Source organism: Poecilia latipinna, unplaced genomic scaffold (genome assembly GCF_001443285.1).
Source record: "Poecilia latipinna isolate Pla-1442-1.1 unplaced genomic scaffold, P_latipinna-1.0 Scaffold1314, whole genome shotgun sequence".
Taxonomy (NCBI): domain Eukaryota; kingdom Metazoa; phylum Chordata; class Actinopteri; order Cyprinodontiformes; family Poeciliidae; genus Poecilia; species Poecilia latipinna.
This window is the reverse complement of record NW_015113930.1, coordinates 56395-70494: the sequence shown is the minus strand read 5'-3', so window position 1 is coordinate 70494 and position 14100 is coordinate 56395. Positions and strand designations below refer to the sequence as shown.

At 37.6% G+C, this 14100-nt stretch overlaps 1 protein-coding gene across 4 annotated transcripts in view; it reads left to right on the top strand.

Moving 5' to 3' along the window:
• Nucleotides 1-14100, top strand: part of LOC106961579 (galactosylgalactosylxylosylprotein 3-beta-glucuronosyltransferase 1-like) — a 112816-nt gene that overhangs the window by 42768 nt on the left and 55948 nt on the right. For 3 of the 4 annotated variants that reach the window (XM_015055401.1, XM_015055402.1, XM_015055399.1), the window contains exon 2: nt 4100-4311. The exons of the other annotated variant lie outside the window; for it this stretch is intronic. The gene's annotated coding sequence lies outside the window, so the exon portion shown is untranslated. The remainder of the gene's footprint in view (nt 1-4099; nt 4312-14100) is intronic. 4 annotated transcript variants of the gene reach the window in all.

The following is a 14100-nucleotide window of genomic DNA, read 5'->3' as shown; positions in this document are numbered from 1 at the left end:
CCGTGCTGAAGAGGCATCGCTGAATTCTCTTTCATGGAAAACCTGGCAATTTTCTCTACCATGACAGATGTCCTTAGAATGAAGAAGGCCACCAGCTCAGCTCAGTTATCTTGGGCATTATCCGATGTGCCCTCAACATTTTAGAAGAGAATAGCTTATGTTTGATGGGTTCTCTATTCAGGTCATGGTGTCGTCATGGCAAAGTTTACTTCTTGTTAGTTTGTGGCATTAAAATGATTTGATTATGCTATAGGTGTGTAAAGTGTGCAGCGGAGTGAAGCACCCAATTAGAGTTTAGATATACATTCAAAATACAGCACTAGTTGTAATTGCAATAATTTCAGCAAGAAATCGTTGCAATTGACTGCTAGGCAGAAGGCAATTTCAGCCATTAACTCTCATTATCAGTTTTCAGTCCAATGTCTGCACAGTAGGACTTCACACTTGTGTGTGTACAGCAGGTTTAAAGCAAGGGCACATATCTCTTTTGCCCTTATGAGGGACAAAAGGAGGCATTTTTAAGAGAACACTTAAGCGCCATTATCTGAAGGTCTCTGTCCCATAGGGAAGTAAATCTACAACTCAAGTCTCAAGTCTTTTGCAATCTTTAGCAGGCTTTTTCCCCCCCAGTACTGCCCCAACTTTAGCTCTATCCATCTTGCCAACTCTTTTCGTACGGCATAATGATATCACCACCACCCCATTTTACTGTGTAAATAGTATCATTAGGGTGATGTACCGAGTTAGTTCTTTTTTCTACACAGAATTTGCAGGCAAAGAATCCACCTTTGGTCTCATCTTTTCAGAGCCCCTTGTGCCACATGACTGCTGTGTTTGGCTTGTGGAGAATGCAAATAACTAATAAGATTAAAACAACAGCTTTTCTCTATTGTGACTGCACATTAATAGTAGAATACTGTGTTGCATACTTTTGCAAAGCACTGTATCTCCCAGCTGAAGAGTGAAATGGGCACTGTCACTACAACATACTTGCAGCCTTGCTTATTTCATTTATGATCTTCTTTTGCAAAGTAGCTGTGGAAAATAATCTTTTGACAGTAAGTACATAAAATTATATTTTAAAAAATTCTGGTTAAAATAAGCGTGGAACAGGTCAACCGCTTTTCGAAAGAGTTACAAGTAGGTGTGAAGTAAGTCAATACCTGTTCCGCTCCCTCTATCCAACCCTCTATTTTCAGACTTTGTCCATTCGTCCATCAATGTCAGATGAACAGACTGACATGGTCAGCCCACGGACAAGAAAAAAAAAATATGCATGCACACACACCACATCCTCCTGCACAGTGTGAACTTTTCAAAAAGTGTGTGAAAGTGTGGATGCACCCACGCACATGCTCTGGTGTGATTACGTGCTCAGTGTCTGGCCACAGAGCAGAACATGACAGAACAGTGGTTGAACAGTGTTACAGCCAGCTGCTGCTGTCTGAGGTTTCTCTGCTCGGAATACATCAGGCATTTCTGGGAGCACTGCGGATTTTAATGCCACAGGAAAATTTACACTCTGTGCAAATTTACTTCACAAATTACTGCCACTCCAAAATAACAAATAGATATCAGCCTATATTTCCTATACCATAAAGATGTTAATGAGCCTTGAACACCATGCTGTTTATGGTTTACAGACATTTTGATTGGTAAGTTTTTGGATTTACAAAATCCAAACTCTTTGACAGAACTAATGGGTATTATTTCACCATAAAACATTCATTATTTCTTTGCACTACTGGTACCTTAAATAATGTAAGCAGAAAACATCAACAAAAGCAAAGCATAAGAGATTTTGGGTTTGTACATAACAGTGGCACAGCCTGACATCCTGTGCCTATTTTTGTTGTTTACTCCAACTTATAAAAGGATTACTCTTGTTGGAGTAGGTCTCCATATTGGAAAATCCTGCAGGAAACTTCATAATCCTTTTATTCTTGATATACACTCTCATTTGTATTCCCTGGTTTGTTCACACTGCATTTATTGCTGTTTTTTTTTTTTGTTTTTGTTTTTTTTTATATTTCAGTTTTTTAATCCGTTTTTAGTTATCTTTTTTTCCCTTCATTTCAAAGTTTCCTCACTCTTATGTTCAGATTTAATAACCATTCAGGATCCACCCTGATAAAGCTGCAGCTGAGGGGGAGATGTAATAGAGATACTACACCAACCGTGTTTTGAACATGAAATAATATCATCGGTGGTGGAGTGATATATTGCTCCCTGTCATGTAGGAGGAGCAGGTGTTTAGTCTTTTGATACCTTCCTCAGCGTCCCTTGAGCTGATAGTCGGTATAGTACCTAATACATTTACGACAGCTGACATTGCAGAAATGTTCGTCTTTGTCTGTTTTTGTTGCCACCCGGCGTGATAAATAAAACATTTTAGTTTATCCAAAAGGATGACCTTGTAAGTTGTTTTTCTTCGCTCTGCCCTACAATCATTCCCCACATGATTTCTTCCTTTCCTGTGATTTCGAACAGCAGAGTATGCTTAAATCACGCTGCTCAGGTCGAGTATTCACAATTCAGTTGGACTCGTACAAAGGCCATTCCCCTGTGGATTTGAAGGTAATTACTTTCCCCCTTGATGACAACCCCATTGAATTTAGATTAAACCAATAACAAATGTGGCATGCAGCGCTAGATGACATCCTGTCATTAGGCTGTTAATGTGCGCACCCCTTTTGGTTTTCCTCGCGTGGCATCAGCTGGTCCCCCTCTACATCCACAGTGGCTGCCCACAAGCGAGTGCAGCCAGCACAGTGGCAGATGAGACCCACAGAGGAAGTCTCATCAATAATGGAGAGCGGTAGCTGAGGGAGTCATGCAGAGGAATTGTGTTGGAGTGAGAGTGCATTGCAGCTGGTATGTTTGTGTCATTTCTCCCAAATGGACATTTTTTAGAATGAAGTTATCGCCAGAGGATACGCATTACATTAAAGGCAAATATTATTAGCTGATATGCTGCATAAATTATCACATTGCTATTTGACGACGTGCCTGTAAGGTTTTTAGGACATAACGGGCATTTTGATGATTATCCTAAGATTACTTCAAGTCATGTGTGTCAGAGGCTAAAAAGAATATTTACATATCCAAACATTTATAATAAGAATTTATAAATGTGTACTTGTTGTTTTGAAATTGCAGTAAAGCAAAAAAGAAATATCTCATCACTTTTCCTTTATTCTTCTATCACAGCGGGTAAAGACTGCCTTGTGGTATTTGGGATGTATGACCAAATGACGGATTGCGTCAAATCTAAGACACATTAATCTAGCTAGCATTCATGGGTACCCGGATGCTACCAAAATTCTTTCAGAAAGCTGTCTATCACTAATGCTCGTATCACATGTGAACTAAAATGTTTCCTAGCCATCTACAAAAATTGTCTATACATGAAAGAGATTTCTGCACCTCCGCCATCCGTTTCAGACTTAACGTATAAGAAAAACATTATAGTGATTTTTATAATTTTTTTGGCAGAGACACCACTCCCACTTCAATCTAAAGATATTGGTAAACAGCCATGGAGAGCACGCCACACCTTTCTGCAGACAGCCGCTTTACCTAGAGAACTGCCGGCCTGAGGCCATGACTTTATTTTAAACGTGGCTGCTGCTCCCAGAACTCAAATATGCTGTTACCACAATAATGAACCACCACAATCTTACCACTGAAGTTGAATGCTTAACTTTTCTCACAAGTAATGGGGAGAACATTGCATTCTTGACACACCCCAAGAACCCTCAAAGACCCATCCAAGTTCTGGTTGGTTGATAATGTCTTGGAGTGGTCTTAGTCCGGTGTGAACGAGGCCTGAGGCGGTGTGTAACGTATGCAAAGAACTAACTCTCAGTGTTTATCTTCACTGACAGCTGTCCAGATACAAACACAGAAATCTGTCACACTCCACAGGGCTGACAATGACCCACTGGCTGTTATAGTATGGCAGCGTCTCCTCCCAGCTGCCATCCTGCTCGTTCCATTTTTTTTTTCAATGCCTTCATTGTATGTGGAAGAGGAGGCCCATTCTTACTCACAACTCTCTTGCTCTCTCTGTCTCTCTCTTGTGCTCCTGTTTCTCCAGGGGCCGGGTCTGAGAATGTAAAACCGTAGGGAGATTTCGGATGTCACTCATGACGCATCTTCTATTGCGTTTGACCATCTTGAGCTGCGAACATCTCTGCTCCGCATACAGCAGCGTCTACAGTCAAGCACGAGACAAAAGCTGGTGACAGTATCTGACGGCACAGGAGGACAGAAGAAAACCGAAGGAGGGGCCTGTGATTGCTCCTGCTTGTGAGTACTGTTTTGTTCTCATTGTTGTTGTGGGGGGAACACATTTCCATACAAGTCACCGGGGCTATGCTTCTCATTTAATGATTTGTTTTTGTGAAAAAAAAAAAAAAATCAAGTATAACTTGAGAAAACAATGAAGTAAAGATATTGGTTTCTTTGGTGGAAGCAGTGAGAAATCCATTCAGAAATGTTTTCCCATTGTGTCAGGATAGTTTTGTTATCTGTGTAAAGCTGTCAGAGCTGACCTTGACAATCATGCTTTTGTTCACATTTTTCCAACTGTCACACCATAGTTTATTCTTTGCATTTCTAAAAAGAAGCTATATTGAAAACTTATAGTTTCAAAAAATGTGGTTAAAAGGAACAGTGGTAACAGTGATAGTATCTACATTCTTGGCATCTTTCTTCCTGTTGTTTTTGCATGTTCACAGCTTTCTGTCCTGTTTGGTGTCCACTGGAAGTTACGTTTTGCTCCAGAAATGTAGAGGAATTATTCAGATCACAGACAAAATGACCTCACAGATCCAATTGCTTCTCCTGCCTACAACGGCCTCCCATACTATTTGAGATTGAAAGTTGATATGTATATGCCAGATAGAAAAGAGAGCAAAATGGTAGGAGCTTGATCTGCTGGTGTTAAAGCTGCAGATAATCTTAAGGCAGTGAGGCAGTAAATGATTAGATGGAGAGGTGTGTGAAGAAGAGGGGAAAAATAGATTGAGTTGTTAAATTGCTTTTAGGTTCTGTTGTCTCATCGCTGCACTAAGGAAAAATACTGTGATTGTGTAATTGGACAGCCTGGGGTATGAAGAATCTAAAGTTTCAACCTCTTCCTGTACAGTTTAGAAAGTTTTGGCTGAAAAAAAGCATGTTGGCAAACACATCCATAGGATATTACATAAAACACAGTGCCGCGCAATATCACACTACATAAACTGCTCAGTAAAAATAGCCCAAGTTGGAATGTTCTGCTAAACCAGTTCTGGGATCCAGAATATTTCACTGTCAAATCTAATGTGAAAACACAAATTATGGCTTTGACTAATGTCTGTCTGTCTGGCAATAATTCTACTAAAGAGTGAGCTGCATAGCATAATGCTTTGCCTGCAAGTATAACAAAATTGTACGGCATGAGATGTTACAATATTAAAAAAAAAAAACATAACATTGCTCCTTCAACCCTTTAGTTTGACCCCTGGCTCTGAAAGATAGCGTTTTAGGATAATGTTTGAAACTGTTATTTTGAATAAAGATGTGAAGAAGAGTTGCCTGGTTGTGTGACCTTGTAAAAAGTAAACAGAAGACAGTGGCTTATATTTAGACATGTAAAGACTGAAAAAACATGCTTGGGAATGGCTTATGGATTAGAGCAGTTACACACCTGTGTGTATGGACTTTCATCTTGTACACTGAAGTCATAACCAACCACTGTTTACTATCGTTAAAAAGAATCTAAATAAAATGGCACCATGAACTCAGTGTCCAATGATGAAGATGTAGAGGTATGACTTTCTCTATCCACACCCCAAGGAAGGCACATGGTTGTCACTGGGACCATCTCCAGAGCAGCTACAAGTAATGTTGTCCATTGCCAGTTTTAGGTAAAAAGTTGAAGCAGATAGTTGAGACAACAGCAAACAACACAGATCTGCAATGTATCACCGTTTTAAAATGTCAGTGGTAACCTCAGCATTGTGGATGCCAGGTGAATAAAAAAATGGTGGAGTTATGTTCCCACAAGCTTTAATGCTGCCGATACATGAAGGACATATCGGCAGTGCAAAGTTTAAAAGAAGGGTGAGAGAGTCTGTTTTCTTGCAAGGAATCAACAAGGACATTGAGATGCTGATAAGCAAAGCAAATAGCCTATGGTGTTAGCTGACCTACCAATAGCACCATGGCTCAAATTAAATACAGATGTAGGGAAAGACTATTTTGGGATAATCAGTACTCAAGCCAACTTGAAATGGCTTTATTAGCAAGAATATCAGAACTACAGTATGCCATGACACATGGCAAATCACTCTTTACCATGCTTGGCATTCTACATACTGTGATTTGCAGAAAAGCGGGGGTTTAAATTCTTGAGCCACTGTTAAACATAGATGCAGACATTGACTCTGGTCTATATATGGCTCTACTAAGCCTCACAGCATCACCACTTTGACCTGCTGAGCTTTTGATGAGCAGGTAGATCTATACCACCCTGCCAAGTTACACAAAAACAAATCAATACCAACCAGGTTAAAATATAAGCTACAAACGCAGAAAGTAAGGCAAAGTCATTTTATTGAAAAATATAAAAAAAAATCAGCCAAGATTCAACCATCCACTAACATGATGACACAGCCAGTGTCATTATGATGATGATGATGATGGAAGACTAAAGTGACCATTTAGCAGGAAGTAGCTCTATGTTAATTCAAGGTAAAAATAAACTGAGAATGGGAAGAACCTTATACATAATTGCCGTATTTATCATAAACTCTACCAGGTGAGCTAACAGAAAGTCAAAAGTGACTCAGAGACCATTATGACAAATAAAATAAAAGAATGTCACACAGACGTGACCAGCGAGGGTCAACTTTTGTTGAGAATATCCACCAGTAAAGTGGAAAAAAACTAACATTGAACTTATAAGTACAAAAGATTCATCTGGAGTAGTGTGACGCTGTGTTGGTGATTTGTGTTAATATGTCCACATAGGCTCAGAGTTGGTTAAAATTTACTTTATACTGTGCCACATTACATATGTTTCATGCGAAATATGTCATCATCCATGTGAAAGGTTATCCTTATTGTTGATTTGTTGCTTTAAAGAAAACTATGCGATGATTGAATAGTATATGCTTTATCCACCAGGTGGCAATATTAGTTCTGTGTGAGTGTGAAAGATACCATAAAGAGATTGCATGAAAACCTGTTGTGCAGACATATGTGCAAAGACATAAACATGTCTGGATAATGTAAGACTTGCTCTTTCAAGCACGAACCACAAAGAGCAAAGCAGATACTGTATGTAGATGTGTTTTTTATAGCATTCATGGGACTTTGCAAGCAGTCAGGGTCACCTTAAATACTATTGATTTTGTTGATCCTCCCTTTCCGCTCACTAAATTGTGAGGTTTATTGATTTGAGGGAATCAAACATAAAAAAGACCAGACTTGTGGAGAGAATAACATATCCTAAGACAATTTGCAAAAGGTAATTTACAGGTGTTTTTCATTTGCAATATCTCTACTGAACCCTTATTTTGCCAAACTCTTATTATTCCCATATTGATAAAAAAAGGGTGTCACTCTGGCAAAATTATTGTAACAATATATTATTCACATGTCATACACATGGAAAATTTACAATGCAACAATAAGGGAATGCTGACGTCAAACTGTGTTTTAATTATGACCCCAAAGTTGGGTTTAGGACATCGACAGGATTACAAATTCACAAGTTTGTGGTTTTAAAGTTTTTTGTAATTTTTTAACAAAATAAATAAAAAATGACAATCTTTAAAATATTTCTACTATACTGCAACAGAGAAGAAAAAAAATGTAAACGGATAAAAAAACCCTGCAGCATATAAGCAGTTAATTCTGTTTATGTTGTCATTTGCCATTTTATGCGATACTGCATATAAAATGGCAAATATATTCAGGATCATAAGCCTCCAGTAGTTTTGGGGATCAGAAGCTGAACATTTTTGTAATCATTGTTTTAAGTATATGACTTACGTATATACATTTTTTGCCTGAGTTACATTGTATCTCTTCTTCAGTGTGAGATACAGAATATTTGAGTAATATTTGATTTCCAGGATAACCAACAGCTGCAATGGCCAAAGACTGATGGAGGTCTTCACCACTTCTACTACTGTAATAGGTTTTAAATCAGACATTCATGACAGCTTCAGCTCTCTGCTAGTTTGTTCAGGAGAATTTAGAGATCTTTGCAATGGAGCTGGTCAAAAACAAAAACACAGCTATATCTTGTTTGCTGGTGTGTGTGTGCATGTGCGCTTGCGTGTGCGCCTGCAGTTGTGAATAATACATCCTGTTATCCAATGGATGGAAAATTGGTTAGAGAAAGCAGCAGTGAAGTTCTTTCAAGCATGCCACAGTTCCAAACCTCCCTTTCTGAGGACACCACATTCTGTGTGTCCTCACTTAGCTGCCAGCACATCCTGTCAACAGTCAGCCATACAGTCTCTTGTCAATGACATCATGTTATCAACTCTGAAAATTGTTTTTTTAGTTTCAAAGAATAGGGTGTTTCTATTATCAAATAACTTAAGATTTTAGTTCTTTATTAGTTTATCTACTTGTATTAATTTATTTGCAATCACTGCAGAAAATAGCCAGTCATGTATATTAATTTACATGAAGTTAATATTGTTGCAAACATGGAACAGGTCCAGTCAAACTAACTTGTGCTGAATCAGCTTAAGTCACTTTACTGCAGATGTTTGCAATATGTTGTAGGTTTTATTTTTATACGTTCTCGCACTAGAAAACAATTCAGGAGGGTCTAAAAGTAGTTAAATGCCAGCAAAAAATAAAATTGAGTAGTGAAAAAAAACCCTACATACTAATATTTGTGAAATATATAATCACAATAATTAAATAAAAAAAAATAGTATTGTAGTTATTTAATTATGATTGTCATTTTTAAAGATTATGAAACCTGCAAATGCCAAAAAAAAATATTTACAGCTTGAGGATGCATATTTTTCTTGAACGGCTCCTCTGCCTTAAATGTTCTCTTATGCAATATTAATGTGAAGAGCCTGACGTGTTGTGGCTTGAAGGCAACTCCCTTGTGTGCATCACACACATGAAAAGGGCAGTGTTCAATAATGCCTTCAGGATAATTTAGATTCCCTACTTTGACCTTTCCAAAAAAAAAAAAAAAAAAAAAAAAAAAAACTAACAAAAATTTTTTGAAATGATTTATAAAGTAGCACCAACCTTCCCCTATAAATGTGAGTTGCATTCACACAAATTAATCAACATGGCAGCTCCTCATCACAGATTTATAGATGGCCTTGATTGCTGTCAGGGTGAAATTAACTCATACCAACTGCAAAGGGGTGTTGAAAAGATGCCTGAATAAAATACACATCCCCTCTCACCGACTAACACCAACACTCTACACCCCCCACACACACATTTTTGCACATTTTATTGACAGCTATTAATTTTAACAATTGCATCTTTGACTTGCAGTAACTCTTGCCCTCACCCTACCCATTAGTCGTACATTCCTTACCAAAATGCCCACTGTACCTCTTAACCCTACCAGTAGAACTCAGAGCAGTGAAAAACAAAAAAACAAAACATGAGGACCAGGAAAATGTCCTCGCATCTCAAAATTGACCTCCTTTTGTTGGCTAAACATGTTTTCCGGTTCTCTGTCGTATTTACAAATCCGCGCACGCGTACACGCAGATCAGACTGGTCTGTTCCTCCTGGCTGTCTCTGTAGAGCTGTCACACATGCTGCGTCTTGGAGCACCAGGAGCCTGAGGTTGACTTGAATTATACTGAGAGGATGTCCTTTACTGATCTGCAGAGCCACAGAGGCACATCCTCCCCCAGAGAGAGCTGGTCAAAAACACACCGGCTGCGAGAGAGAGAAGGGAGGAAGAAGCAAGGACTAAGAAAAAAAGATAGCAGGTTGAAGACAGGGGGCTGCAGAAGAGGAGGAGGTTAATAAAAAGAGAGGGATTGAGAGATTGCCTGTGAGAGAAGTAAGACGATTCCAGAGTGAGAGATAGGGAAGGAAGATGAAACTGCATGTGGGAGTATGGCAGTGTGCGTGCACGTCAGTGTGTGTGTGTGTGTGTGCACATTTGCCAGAAAAAGACAAAAGCTCAGCCCACCCGATCATACAGGGGCATCTTTTTTTTTCTTTTTTTTTTTTCTGGGCGGAATATTTAAATAGTCAAATCCTACTTGATTCAATATGTTCAGTAATGTGTTTGTTGTTTCTTTTTATGCATTAGCAAGATAAATTGCTGAATAAGATAACCTTTCTGTCCTGTTTCTGTGATCTGAAAGGTAATTCAATCAAAATAACTATTTGGCATTTGTTAATGCACTCACATTTAGCTAATTAGCACCTATACCAATCTATTATTTAGATATTGAGGGAGGCTTGAGCTCATTTAAACATGAGATTTTGATGCATTTCACACCATCTAAAATAGCACAGCGTATGTATTTACTGATGCGGGGAAAAATAAAGAAATTTTACTCGACACTTAAGATGATTCAGTGAACAATTGTTATATTTTAACAAGGATGGCAATATTCTCTTCTTAAAAGATAAGGGTTGCTGCCTTGCCCTGGATGATAAATCTACTAGAGAGCAGGGATTTTGCAGAACAAGAACCTGGAACACAAGATATTAAGGAAGAAATCCCCAGCTGTCCACAATGCACCCACATTCCTTTCTGCTTATTCTTGCACAACAGGAGATCACTGTAGTTCCTACTTTAATTTCAGCTGTCTGAGACTGTTACTCGTAATACCTTGCGGCATTCCTTCAGCCCTCAGTGGCAAAAAGCTCTTTGTTTTGCAATGACACAACCCTACTACAATGGAGACATTTTAGAGCCTGTGTTTCTCAGGTTCAGTTTTTAGACATTAGCTTATGAATCATCCAAAGATTAATTATCCATTTCCAACAATGACATAATAACTGTGCATGACTGTTTACTTGGAGGGAAAATGAGCAGTTCAAAAATAATGAAAAACGCATAAGACATTTATTTTTTTTTTTTACCAAGCTCCTAAATGCATCAATATTTGCTTGGCTTTACCACCTACACTGCAATTACATTTGTGCCCTTGGCAGTTTTTTTTTTTTTTTTTGCTGTGTTAATTCATTCAAATACAGTAAGAATATGAACGGTAATCTTAAAAATTATGATGGAAAAATCCACTGCAGTGGAAATGCTTTGCGAATAAATCTGCTCTTTAGGAAATCTTTGTCATTTCTACATGGCTGTCAAAAGAGAAGCTTTGGAAAAAAAATAGAAAATTATTGCAGCAACTCCAAGTTGATTTGAAAATTTAGATTTTATACTAGAGAAAAATGTTTTCTCACATTAGGAGTAAAAGCTGGGCAATGATGCAACTGGCTGTTAGAATAAAAGTATATTCATATTTATCTCTCTTAATGAATGAATTATTCAGTGATCAACAGATAGATTTTGGGGTATCAAAAGAAAGGAGTTGAATGGAACAAATTTGGTGACAAACAAAACATATGACCAATTTTGTAGGAGATGTTAGTGCCCAAATGACTACAAAAAATATTACTTTAAAAGCCTAGCAATTGAACATCTCCATTATGCCTGAGGCAACAACAGAAATAAAAGACTCAACATTACAGATATATTTAGATTAATCAACAGAACCCAGCTGACTAATGATCCATCACTGCATGGTACCAGCAAGGTAACTATAAATATTTCTTCCAGACCTTCAGGTCCAAGGGAATTGCAGAAGTCAATGTTAAGTTTTCTGATAAAACACCATGCAGCTACCCGGGCAGACGCAGCAAATATGAAACGCGCTCACACGCAAAGTCTAACCAGGGAACCCCTGGGGCTTTAAAAGAGCTTAAATCACCCTGATATCCATCAGACCACATTAGTGTTTCAGATATACGTATTATCAAACAAACAATGGGAGGCATGGCTATTAACAAGGTGAATGTCTGTAAGCACAGTCCATTGTAACAATGCATTTGAAAGTAAAATTAGATATGTCAAAATTATTTTTATCTTGGCCACTGATAAGCCTCAAGGACACCTTTCAAGGGAAATGTATTGCCTTAAAGGGTATTATTAAGTTCACTGAAACACAGCAGTGTCTCAGCTTATTATAGCAATACTGAAATGTACAACTCAAATTTGGTATTGTAGAAAATATTCAATAATATTTTTGACAAAGGACAAAAATTAGTAATTGAGGGTGTGGAATTGTAACAAACCACCTAAGACTAAAAGCTCACTAATGCTCAAAATCACACATGTCTATGCACACGAACACAGTTTTTTGTCCATCTGTCCTGAGAGCCAGAAACAGGTTAATCGCAGTACACTATCAAGGACCGTATCTGTGGTTCATTGCAAAAACACAATTTACAGATTCAGAGCGTTATCTATTTCAGAGTGAAACAGGCACAGAGCCAAAGACACTACAGAGGTTCTGAATAGCTGCATGTCAATTGGCCATAACATTGCACAACTTGAAATTACAAACTAAGTGAATGGAAACTCACCAATTTAAAAAAAATCAAGTGGTTTCTCAGCTTCATTGAAATTTTTGTATTGTCCGAAACTGCAATGGAAAGTTTTGTGATTCGTGTAAGGTAAGGTAAGGTAATTTTATTTATATAGCACATTTTCAGCAACAAGGCAATTCAAAGTGCTTTCAAACTGTCACTCAAGTCAGGTCAGGTCAGTTTGTTGACAGCAGCAATCCGAAGCTTATTTGTACAGACTTATTTAGCATAGATAAGTCTATATAATTTTTTTTAAATTAAAAACACAGTTTGAGATTAATGAAACCTTCTCTCTTTTTCAGGTTCAAAATTAAATACGCAGAAACATTTAGCCACAGGAAACATGCCATTTGTTTCCTAGTGGTACTGCTGCACAGTGGGTACAATTACAGCAACTTTAAAGAAGTTTTGATGTCTTCAATGTTTTTATCTGTACTTATCTTTGTTTTTATAATGTTTTTATCTTTTCTTTTTATCTATTGATAAATTTCTTTTTATTTCTCTTTCTCACTGTTTCCGAAAGGTTAGAGTCCTTGTCAAACGGCGTTTTGACTAAAGTCTGAAAGGTTAGAGTCCTTGTCAAATGGCGTTTTGACTAAAGTCCGAAAGGTTAGAGTCCTTGTCAAACGGCGTTTTGACTAAAGTCCGAAAGGTTAGAGTTCTTGTCAAACGGCGTTTTGACTAAAGTCCGAGAGGTTAGAGTCCTGTCAAACGGCGTTTTGACTAAAGTCCAAAGGGTTGGAGTCCCAGTTGAAGGCGTCTCAACTAAAATTCTACAGCTTTTTATTTCTCTTTCTCACTGTTTACATTTTAATGATGTTTTTTTTAAATCTCTTTCCAATGTTTTTGATATGTTTTTTAAAATCTCTTTCTGTTTTTAATTTAATTATGTAAAGCACTTTGAAATGCCTTGCTGCTGAAATGTGCTATACAAATAAAATTTGATTAATTGATTGATAAAATATCCATACCGAGATTTTTGTTTTCCTGTTCTTCTGTCAGTCTCTATACATAATGTACAAGAAAGCAAACACACAACTGAGCGACGTGCACAGATCACAGTACAGTATCACAGATGGCATGACCTTCCATGACAAAGCAAAACCAACAAAGAATGTCACTCTTCAAGACTTCTACTGTCGACAGACTATCTGGGCAGGCAAGAACTCCTCCGCATCGAAAACAATAGTCATTTATTATAAAACACCAACTTCATGTGAACTCTGCAAGTATCCTTCAGCTCCCTTTAATGCCTTAACTCAGAAAGACAATTAAATCTGTGTCCGACTGAAATGGAATGAGCTGATAATCAATAGGGAGTCAGTGAGGATCCTCCTTCATGCTCAACCATTGGGAAATAAAAAAAAGAGACAAATACTTCATGAATCTTGAAATAAATTTTAAAAATCTGGGAATAGATAAGTAATTTGTAAAACTGGGATCAACAAAATAAGTTCCCATTAAAAGTATTTTATATTAATTTAGTTTTTTTTATTT